Below are 11,331 nucleotides of genomic sequence, written 5' to 3' on the forward strand. Positions count from 1 at the left end.
GCGGGCACCTGTAGTCCCAGCTACTCGGGAGGCGGAGGCAGGGGAATGGCGTGAACCCGAGAGGCAGCGCTTGTAGTGAGTGGAGATTCACACCACTGCACTCCAGCCTGGGCCACAGAGCAAGACTCCGTCTCAAAAAAAAAAAAAATAATAATAAAATGTTCTAGGCCGGGTGCGGTGGCTCACGCCTGTAATTCCAGCACTTTGGGAGACTGAGGCAGGTGGATCACCTGAGGTCAGGAGTTCGAGACCAGCCTGACCAACATGGTGAAACTCCATTTCTACTAAAAATACGAAAATTAGCCAGACATGGTGGTGCATGCCTGTAATCCCAGCTACTTGGGAGGCTGAAGCAGGAGAATCGCTTGAACCTGGGAGGTGGAGGTTGCAGTGAGCTGTGATCGTGTGCTCCAGCCTGGGCAACAGAGTGAGACATATATATGTGTTCTATTTCATTTTAACCTCATGAGCCTAATTCCTGATAATTCTACTGTAGGGAATGCGTGTGTGTCTTTTTTTTTTTCTTTTTTTTTTGCTTTCTAATTTGTGCTGGTTCTTCTTGTGTTGCCCTGCCTTCTTGTTTGTCTAGATATATACAAGAAATGACTTGGAGAATTACTTAAAAAGTAATTTAAGGCATAAGATGATATTCTTCAATAAAAGATTTTCATCTGCTTCTGCCAGCTTCCTGGCATTCTGTGACCACCTTTGTTTTATTTCAGACTGGACAGCCTGCACCACCCCATGATTCAAGGATGGCCATAGCCCAGTGCAGGAGCAGATTTGCTTCCAGTTTGCACTTCCTCCTAGGTACAGTCCATGGAGTTTTCAGCTCTCAGTGCTTAGCAGTTTCATAGGGCCCCTAGCCTTAGTACTCTGGATTTAAAAAAAAAAAACAAAACACCTAGGCAAAAACAGCTTACAAATGCTGACTTAACCTGTCTTCTCTCGGATCCTGGGCTGACAGTTTCTAACTAGCTTGTGAGTGCTTCGTTGCCCTCAGTAGGAGCCTTAGTCTGATTCACCTAGTTGGCCACAACCAGGAGAGAAATGTCCTTATATCCATTCTCTCTAACCCATGTCAGTCAGGCTCCCACCCACCCCATGTCACATCTTCACTCATGTGACTTCACGGTCACAGTGATGTCCACACTGCCAAACACAGTGGTCCATGCTCGTCCTCCGACCTCCCAGGTGCATCTGGCAGCTCGCCACTTCCGGCTCTGACTTCACTGCCGTCCTCAGCCTCCTGGGCTGGTCCCCAGCTCCTCCCAGCCCCTTAACACTGCAGGGATCATTCCTGGGCTTCTCTGTTGTACCCACTCCTTGATGATCTCAATTACCTGCCTTCACACATCGGCCCTGTGCTGATGGCTGTCTACCTGCATCTCCACCTAGCTGAACTCCAGGCTCCAGCCCAGAAAAGCAAGAAAAGAGCAAAACAGAAGTTATTCACATGTGCATCAGGTATGCACACGGGAGTGCTCAAAGGAGTCGTTAGAATTTGAGATCTATTTATTTATTTATTTATTTTTGAGGCAGAGTCTCTGTTGCCCAGGCTGGGGTGCAGTGGCACAATCTCCGCTCACTGAAACCTCCACTTCCCAGGTTCAAGCGATTCTCCCACCTCAGCCTCCCTAGTAGCTGGGATTACAGGCATGCACCACCATGCCCAGCTAATTTTTGTATTTTTAGTGGAGATGGAGTTTCACCATGTTGACCAGGCTGGTCTCGAACTCCTAGCCTCAAGTGATTCGCCTGCGTCAGCCTCCCAAAGTGCTGGGATTACAGGTGGCAGCCACCACACCCGGCCTTAAGGTCTAGATACCTAACTTAGTAGGGAAGAGGAGTGGGGAGAAAGGACACTTGTTGAAAATAAAATGACTTTTTGGAAAGATAAGGGGCCCTTTAGAAAAATAAGATAGCCGGGTGCGGTGGCTCACACCTGTAATCCCAGCACTTTGAGAGGCCAAGTCAGGCAGATCACTTGAGGTCAGGAGTTCGAGACTAGCCTGGCCAACATGGTGAAACCTCCATCTCTATTAAAAATACAAAAATTAGTCAGGCGTGGTGGTGTGCACGCACCTGTAATCACAGCTACTCGGGAGGCTGAGGCTGGAGAATCACTTGAACCCGGGAGGCAGAGGTTGCAGGGAGCCGAGATCACACCACTGCACTCCAGCCTAGAGGGCAGCGAGACTCTGTCTCTGATAGTCTTGTGTCAATGCCTGGGTGTGGTGCTGGCTCTTCACCACTGAGATTAGTGTTGCTTTTGGGAGGGGATTTATGACAATTCTTTATGGAGGCTCTGCTTTTAGTCAGAATAGGGATTTCAGAAATTCAGGTGCCTTTAAAAAAAACTCAATTATGTTAGATTCAGGAGGCACACGTGTAGGTTCGTTCCATGGGTATATTGTGTGGTGCTGAGGTTTGGGGTACAAATGATCCCATCACTCAGGTATTACAGTAAGCATGGTACTCGATAGGAGGTTTCAACTCCCCCTTCCTTCTCTCCCCCTCTAGTAGTCTCTTGTTGCCATTTTTATGTCCCTTGTACCCAGTGTTTAGCTCCCACTTTTAAGTGAGAACATGGTATTTGGTTTTCTTTTTTTTTTTTTTTTTAACAGAGTCCTGCTCTGTTGCCCAGGCTGGAGTGCAGTGGCACAGTCTTGGCTCACTGCAACCTCCGGCTCCTGGGTTCAAGCAATTCTCCTGCCTCAGCCTCCCAAGTAGCTGGGATCACAAGCGTGCACCACCACACCCAGCAATTTTTTTTTTTTTTTTTTTTTGTATTTTTAGTAGAGACAGGGTTTCACCATGTTGGCCAGCCTGGTCTCAAAACTCCTGACCTCAGGTGGCCCGCCCACCTCAGCCTCTCAGAGTGCTGGAATTACGGGCGTGAGCCGCTGCGCTCCGGTATTTGGTTTTCTATTCCTGCGCTTAGGATAATGGCCTCCAGCTGTATCCATGTTGCTGCAAAGGACGTGACTTAATTCATTTTTATAGCTATGTAAACTGTCTTCAGCTTGAAATAACTAATATGCCAACATGGCATATTTTGGGGTGCCACGTCCTGCTCCCTTTCATTGGTCTCCCTACCAGTTTCCTTGCTTCTTCCCTGTTGACCCCTTCTCTAGTAAGAGAAGATGGAACATATCAGCATTTTGTGAGGATTTTACACGATAAAACATGTAGAGCATCTATCGAGTGGCAGGAAGCAAGCACATTGATCATTGATGAGACTCCCGTGAGTGTTGCTGGTGACAGTACAACATCAGAGCCACTCCCACCACCTCACTCAGCCCCTTCAGTGGGTGTCCTTCCTTTCCAGAATGAAAACTCACAAAAATCCCATTATTTTGCTGATGACTTTTAGATATTAATGTCCTGAAGTCACTTTCAGTTAAGTCGACCGGGCCTGGTGGCTCATGCCTGTAATCCCAGCACTTTGTGAGGCTGAGGCAGGTGGATCACTTGAGTCCAGGAGTTCGAGACCAGCCTGGGCAACATGGCAAACCCCATCTCTACTAAAAATACAAAAATTAGCCAGGCGTGGTGGTGGGCACCTGTAATTCCGGCTACTAGGGAGGCTGAGGTGGGAAAATCAATCACCTGATCCCGGAGGTCGAGGCTGCAGTGAACCGAGGTCCTGCCACTGCACTCCATCCAGCCTGGGCAACACAGCGAGACTCTGTCTCGAAAAAATAAAGTACTAATTCCATCTAATATACTAATCAATTTTCCTCTTATTGATAAAAGGCTACATGGTAAAGGATACAAAGGTAAACTTCCCTTCCTCCCCAGTTAGGACCACTTGTAGCTATTATTATTTCTGCCTGGTTGGTGCTGCAGGCTTCTCTCTTTCTTCGTAATATCTAGAGTATTTCTAATTTTTTAACAGCTTTACTGAGGCATAAATGAGATACACCAAGCCACACATATCTAAAACTTACAATTTGATACATTTTAGCATACATATACACCCATGAAACTACCTACCACTCCAAGATAATAAACATACAGCCGGATGTTGGCTCACGCCTGTAATCCTAGCACTGAGGGAGAGGCCGAGGTGGGCAGATCCCTTGAGGTTAGGAGTTCGAGACCAGCCTGGTCAACATGGTGAAACCCCGTCTCTACTAAAAATACAACAAATTAGCTGGATATGCTCGCTGGAACCCAGGAGGCGGAGGTTGCAGTGAGCCGAGATTGTGCCACTGCACTCCAGCCTGGGCGGCAGAGCGAGACTGTCTCCAAAAAGGATAATGAAGATAGGCATCAGCCCCGAAGATACCGCTTGTTTACTGTCTCTCAGACATCAATGTTCCTTGCTGTCTGACGTCTAAAGTCATGACTGATTTTTTCATGTGTTTTGTCTAGTTTTTTTAGAAATTGGGTTAAATTCAGTCCCTTTCATTCCATCTTGAGTGGGGAAGACCCGAATAAAGGGAATGAATGAATACCTCACTATATTAGTTGGGGTTCCCCAGAGAAACAGAACCAATAAGCTACATAAAAGATATAAAAGAGGAGACTTATTATAGGAATTGGTTCACATGATTATGGAGGCTGAGATGTCCCCCGTCTGCAAGCTGGAAAACCAGGAATGCCAGTGCAGTCATTCATTCTGAGGCCAAAGGGCTAAGAACCAGGAGCTCAATGTCCAGGGGACAATGGAAGTCACAGCTTGAGGTAAAAAGGCAAATTGGCTCTTCTCAACCCTTTTTGTTCTTCTCTCTGGGCCCTCAACCGATGAGATGTTGCCCACCCTCGATACTGAGCGTGGAGTTTCGTTACCCCGTCGACCAACCCAAATGCTAATCTCTTCTGCATATGCCCTCACAGACACACCCAGAAATACATAAAATTAACCTTCACCCTCCTTAAAATCATTAAAAAGCATTAAAAGCAAAAGAAGTTTGATTGTTGAAAACTTGCTTGTTGGTCTGCCTTAGCCCTGCCAGTTTCTGAGTCTTTCAAAAGTTATGTAGTTGGACCCAAATAACTATCCTTCTTGAAAAAGAAGGATATAATTGAAAGCCTCATGTTTCTTGATTTCAAAACCTACTACAAAGCTACAGTAATTAGCTCCGAGCAGTGGTGTATGCTTAAAATGCCAGCTACTTGGGAGGCTGAAGTGGGAGGATCACCTGAGCCCAGGAGTTTGAGGCAACATAGTGAGATTGTGTCTCTTGAAAAAAAAAAAAAGCAGTCAGGTGCAGTGGCTCATGCCTGTAAATCCTAGCACTTCGAGAGGCCAAGGCAGGAGGAATGCTGGAGGCCAGGAGTTCAAGACCAACCTGACCAAGCCGATATAGTGAGACCACATCTCTGAAAAGAAAAAAAATAAAAATAATAAGAAAAAGCTACAGTAACCAAAACTGGCACTGACAAAGACAGATATACAGTCCGATAGAATGGAATTGAGAGCCCAGAAATAGTCCGTCACGTGTTGGTCAATTTTCAACAAGAGTGCCAAAACCATTCCATGGGGAAAGGACAGTTTTTTCAGCAAATGTCATTAGAAAAGCTGGATGTTCATATGCGAAAAATATACTGTTGGACCTCTACCCTCTACCACATACAAAAATTAACTAAAAATGGATCAAAGACCTAACTATAAAACTTAAAAAAGCTAAAACTGTAAAACTTTTAGAACTTAAAGACCTAAAAAAGCTAAAACTATAAGACTTTTAGGAGAAAATATAGGAGAAATGCTTCATAACATTGGATTTGGCAATGATTTCTTGGATATGATACTGTCAGAGGGCATTTGACCCAGAGCAACTCCATCTTGAACAGGAGCTGGGTAAAAGGCTGAGACCTACCGGGCTGCATTCCCAGATGGTTAAGGCATTCTAAGTCACAGGATGAGATAGGAGGGTGGCACAAGATACAGGTCATAGGCTGGGCACAGTGGCTCACGCCTGTAATCCCAGCACTTTGGGAGGCCAAGGCAGGTGGATCACTTGAGGCCAGGAGTTCAAGACCAGCCTAGCTAATGTGGTGAAACCCCGTCTCTACTAAAAATACAAAATTAGCCAGGCGTGGTGGTGCACGCCTGTAATCGCAACTACTCGGGAGGCTGAGGCAGGAGAATCACTTGAACCCGGGAGGTGGAGGTTGCAGTGAGCTGAGATTACACCACTAAACTCCAGCATAGGTGATAGAGTGAGACTCTGTCTCAAAAAACAAACAAAAAAAGGATACAGGTTGGCCAGGTGCAGTGGCTCACGCCTGTAATCCCAGCACTTTGGGAGGCCAAGACAGGCGGATCAAGAGTTCGAGACCAACCTGGCCAACATGGTGAAATCCTGCCTCTACTAAAAATGCAAAAATTAGCCGGGCGTGGTGGCACATACCTGTAATCCCAGCTACTTGGGAGGCTGAGGCAGGAAAATCACTTGAACCCCGGAGGCAGAGGTTGCAGTGAGCCGAGATCGCACCGTCGCACTCCAGCCTGGTGGACAAAAGCAAGACTTCGTCTCTGAAAAAAAAAAAATACAGGTTATAAAGAGCTTGCTGATGCCGGGCGCGGTGGCTCACACCTGTAATCCCAGCACTTTGGGAGGCCGAGGCAGGCAGATCACGAGGTCAGGAGATCGAGACCATCCTGGCTAACACAGTGAAACCCCGTCTCTACTAAAAAATACAAAAAAATTAGCCGGGCGTGGTGGCGGGCGCCTGTAGTCCCAGCTACGCGGGAGGCTGAGGCAGGAGAATGGCGTGAACCCGGGAGGTGGAGCTTGCAGTGAGCCGAGATTGATCGCGCCACTGCACTCCAGTCTGGGCAACAGAGCGAGACTGTCTCAAAAAAAAAAAAAAAAATTCAGGCCCGGTGCAGTGGCCCTCACCTGTAATCCCAACACTTTGGGTGGCCGAGGTAGGAGGCTCTCTTGAGCCCACGAGTTGGACACCAGCCTGAACAACATAACGAGACCCTATTTTTTCAAAAAAATTAGCCAGGCATGGTGACAAGTGCTTGTGGTCCCATCTTGAGAGACTGAGGCGAGAGGATCGCTTGAGCCCAGGAGGTCAAGGCTGCAGTGAGCCATGATCATACCACTGCACGCCAGCCTGGGCGACAAAGTGAGACCTTGTCTCAAGAAAAATATATATATAAATATATATTCATGACACTGTGTAAAGACAATAAGGAAGGCTTTAGTCAAGCAGGGGCATGACCTTTACTCAAGGGACCCCTTTGTAGGGACCTTGAGTAGGGACCACTTTACAATGGGGCATAGAGATTGGTCCCAACTCCAAATACAACAAGAAACTGTGGGTATTTATAGCTAAGGAGAAGGTGGAAAGTCACTGGATGGAAACTTACTAAGAGGAGACATCAGAGGTGAGGGAGGACTCTGGCTAAGCCAACCTCACAGGACCTGCAGAGGGCAGGCCAGGGAGATCAGACATGGCCTGGCAGAGGGTGGAGGATGAGGAACCTGTCAGATATCGAGGGTGGGGGGTGTAGCTAAACTGGCTGAGCAGGACTCTTGCTAAAATTGGACAATGCAGAGATAACACAGAAGTCCAGAAGTCAGGACCTAGCTGAAAAAGCACCCAGAGGCTAGAATGGAGAGAAGAAAAAAAGAGGGAAAACGCACCCCGAGGAGCCCGAATGGAGTTAGGTGGAGAAGATGATCGTCTCCGGCATCGTTCATCTCTGCACTCAGCACTAGTGCTCAGCACCCCTGGGAAGCCTACAGAGCTCACAAAGGTGAAAAAGTGCTTTCATCCTTAACCCAGTCCTTATCCACAAACCCCCCAAGGGCATGACAATGCCAGTGCTCCTGTTCCCTAAGCTGGCCTCTGTGGGGAAAGAAGAATGCGTTTCATTTGAGATTAATGGGACACACACCGTGGAATGTCATTCAGTGTGAATGGGATACAATGATGAAAAAAAGCCCACCCCCAGTCTTAAGAAACTTGCAGGTTTTGTGGGAAAGGGAGAGGCAGCAAATACTACTATACAAGGGGGAAAGGTAAGTGGAACTGGAGAGATCAACCTGTGGACTCCCTTCCAGAGCCCAGTGACCCCAAGGACCCTGGATTTTGAAGGCTGATCAAGTGCAGTGCATGGGAGAGAACGGAAGGAGACGCCTTCAGCTTCACAGGTGTTTGCTGGGGTGATAGCAGCTTCGAAAATCAAGACCCCTTGGAGACTGGAAAAAAACCTACATGCAAACAATTGCTCTGGGAGTTGTAGCAGTAAAGTCGCTTCTGCCTTTTATTGCATAATTAAGATACCTCCATAGAATAACTTTTTTTTTTTTTTTTTTAGATGGAGTCTCCCTCTGTCACCCAGGCTGGAGTGCAATGGCGCGATCTCAGCTCACTGCAACCTCTGCCTCCCGGGTTCCCACCGTTCTCCTGCCTCAGCCTCCCAAGTAGCTGGGACTACAGGCACCTGCCACCCACGCCTGGGTAATTTTTTTTTTTGTATTTTTTAGTAGAGACAGAGTTTCACTGTGTTAGCCAGGATGGTCTCGATCTCCTGACCTTGTGATCCACCCACCTCGGCCTCCCAAAGTGCTGGGATTACAGGCATGAGCCACCGCGCCCGGCCTACACCCAGCTATTTTTTTGTATTTTTAGTAGAGACAGGGTTTCATCATATTGGCAAGGCTGGTCTCAAACTCCTGACCTCGTGATCCACCTGCCTCGGCCTCCCAAAGTGCTGGGATTACAGGCGGGAGCCACCTTGCCCGGCCATAATAACTTTTTAAAAAGGATGTCAAGTTAATGGAATGTATTCTGCTTTAGAAAATAAAACTCTTAAGTTTTCAAAAATTAGCAACCCGGGATTACCAAGGGCCTGCTTACTGTTTACAGTATGTGAATCCTACTTCCTTTTCATGGTTGTAAAGACTGGGATTTTCTGGGAGCTGAACTGCAGGAGTCCGCAGGCCACCTGTTAGGACTGTGCACGCTCCTCCACAAACAGGCCTGTGGGGGGATCCTTGGCTGTCTCTGCAGGGGTGCGTTGGGTGTGCATGAGCTGGGAAGGAAGGATCTGTCGGAACTGCAATCAAAGCCACGGCAGGCCTCCCAGGATCTTACTGATGGTGAAAACAACCAGTTTCCTCGTCCCTCCCTTGATCATGGCAACCACCGCCCTCAGACTCAGAGATACCTGGAGGAGTGTGATCCGGCTGACCTGCTGCTCTTATCTGGAATTCTTTTAGGGTGATGGGAGATCACTTTTTTTTTTTTCGAGACAGGATTTTGTTTTGTCAACCAGGCTGGAGTGCAGATTCAGGTGATTCTTCCGCCTCAGCCTCCCCAAGCAGCCTGAGTAGCTGAGAAAACAGATGCAAGCCACCATGCCCGGTTAATTTTTGGAAGTTTTGCAGCCATGTGGTTTCACCATGTTGTCCAGTCTGGTCTTGAACTCCTGAGCTCAAGGGATCCTCCCACCTCGGCCTCCCAAAGCATTGAGATTACAGGTATGAACCACTGTGCCCGGCTACCCAGGAGATTACTATTTTTTGGCATAAATCCATCCAAAACTATTCATTAGTTTATCCACTCAACATTGATTTATTATTCCTGACTGCAGCCAACAACATCGTGAATACTTTCCCTGCCTCAAGCTCTGTTCTAGGTCCTAGAACATTTATGACAATTTGTTTCTCTGCCCTCTGGCAGGTGAGAAAACTTTGTAAGAACTTTCAATGCAAAAAGTATGAGAAGATGCACAACAAATCTGGGACTATTTGTAACATACACCCGGGCGGAGGATGTAGGGGCAGAGGTGGAAGAAGGCCTTGAAGAGGGTCCTGCGCACACCGGGCAGGCCTCCAACGGAGAAAACACAACCTGGCCAGGCACAGTGGCTCACGCCTGTAATCCCAGCACTTTGGGAGGCCAATGCGGGTGGATCACCTGCGGTCAGGAGTTCGAGATCAGCCTGGCCAATGTGGTAAAACCCGCGTCTCTACTAAAAATACAAAACTTAGCCGGGCTTGGCACAGGCTTGCAGTCCCAGCTGAGGCAGGAGAATCGCTTGAACCTGGGAGGTGGAGGTTGCAGTGAGCCAAGATCACGCTTCTGCACTCCAGCCTGGATGACAGAGTGAGACTCTGTCTCAAAACAAAATAAATAAAATAAACACGCAATCCATACTACAGCCACCAGGGTGATTGTCCAGGTTGTATTTCTGCTGATGTCGACCCTTCATGCCTTCCTCTTGCTGCCCCTTCCAGCTGCACCTCCCTCGGTCCTCTTCGGAGCCACGCCAACACTCAGGCTCCTGTGCAGTGCATCCCCATGGGGATTTACCCAGTGATTTTGTTTATTTTTATTATTATTATTATTTTTGAGACAGAGTTTCACTCGTTTCCCAGGCTGGAGTGCAATGGCGCAATCCCAGCTCACTGCAACCTCTGCCTCCTGGGTTCAAGCGATTCTCCAGTCTCAGCCTCCCGAGTAGCTGGGATTACAGATGTGTGCCACCACGCCCAGCTACTTTTTGTATTTTAGTAGAGACGGGGTTTCGCCAAGTTGGTGAGGCTGGTCTCGAACTCCTGACCTCCGGTGATCTGCCCACCTTGGCCTCCCAAAGTGCTGGGATGACAGGCATGAGCCACTGCTCCAGCAATTCTTAATCAGACAAAACTCAGCCCTAACTCCAGTAGTTGATGCAGGGGTGGAATTTCATTCTGCTTCTTCCTTACTGTTATTTTATGCAAGGGGGTGGAGCGTGTGCGTGTTAGGGACGGAAAAGTGGGAAAGGCAATTGGTCCACTGGACCAGAGGGGTCATTGTATAGGTCAGAAATCAGGTTACTCAGGCCGGGCGCAGTGGCTCACGCTTGTAATCCCAGCACTTTGGGAGGCCGAGGCGGGCGGATCACGAGGTCAGGAGATCGAGACCATGGTGAAACCCCGTCTCTACTAAAAATACAAAAAATTAGCCAGGCGTGCTGGCGGGCGCCTGTAGTCCCAGCTACTCAGAGAGGCTGAGGCAGGAGAATGGGGTGAACCCGGGAGGCGGAGCTTGCAGTGAGCCGAGATTGCGCCACTGCACTCCAGCCTGGGCGACAGAGCAAGACTCCGCCTAAAAAAAAAAAAAAAAAAAAAAACAGAAATCAGGTTACTCCTGGAGACAGAAACTACTGAGAATCAAGCCAAAGGGAATTAAATGAGCACCTGTAAAGGAATGTGGGGACTTAGTAAGCATGGGGCCGAGAAGATGCCATCGGGGAAGGGTGATTCCGGTAGTCGCAGGCAGCTGCTCCCTGATATAGCGAGGACTGAGGCTCGCATTTCACAGCCGGTCATCGTAAAATGACCAAAACCTATTCAACCACATCATCATCTGTTG

General features: G+C 48.1%; 1 long non-coding RNA gene across 1 annotated transcript; it reads left to right on the forward strand.

The window, feature by feature from the left end:
• Positions 1–557: 557 nt before the first annotated feature.
• LOC131383426 (uncharacterized) lies at positions 558–10,270 on the forward strand. The gene is made up of 3 exons (XR_009213433.1): positions 558–810; positions 8,288–8,430; positions 8,983–10,270. It is a non-coding gene; the product is annotated as an uncharacterized LOC131383426 (long non-coding RNA).
• Positions 10,271–11,331: the final 1,061 nt, after the last annotated feature.

This window comes from Hylobates moloch, unplaced genomic scaffold, assembly GCF_009828535.3.
Source record: "Hylobates moloch isolate HMO894 unplaced genomic scaffold, HMol_V3 SCAFFOLD_5, whole genome shotgun sequence".
NCBI lineage: Eukaryota > Metazoa > Chordata > Mammalia > Primates > Hylobatidae > Hylobates > Hylobates moloch.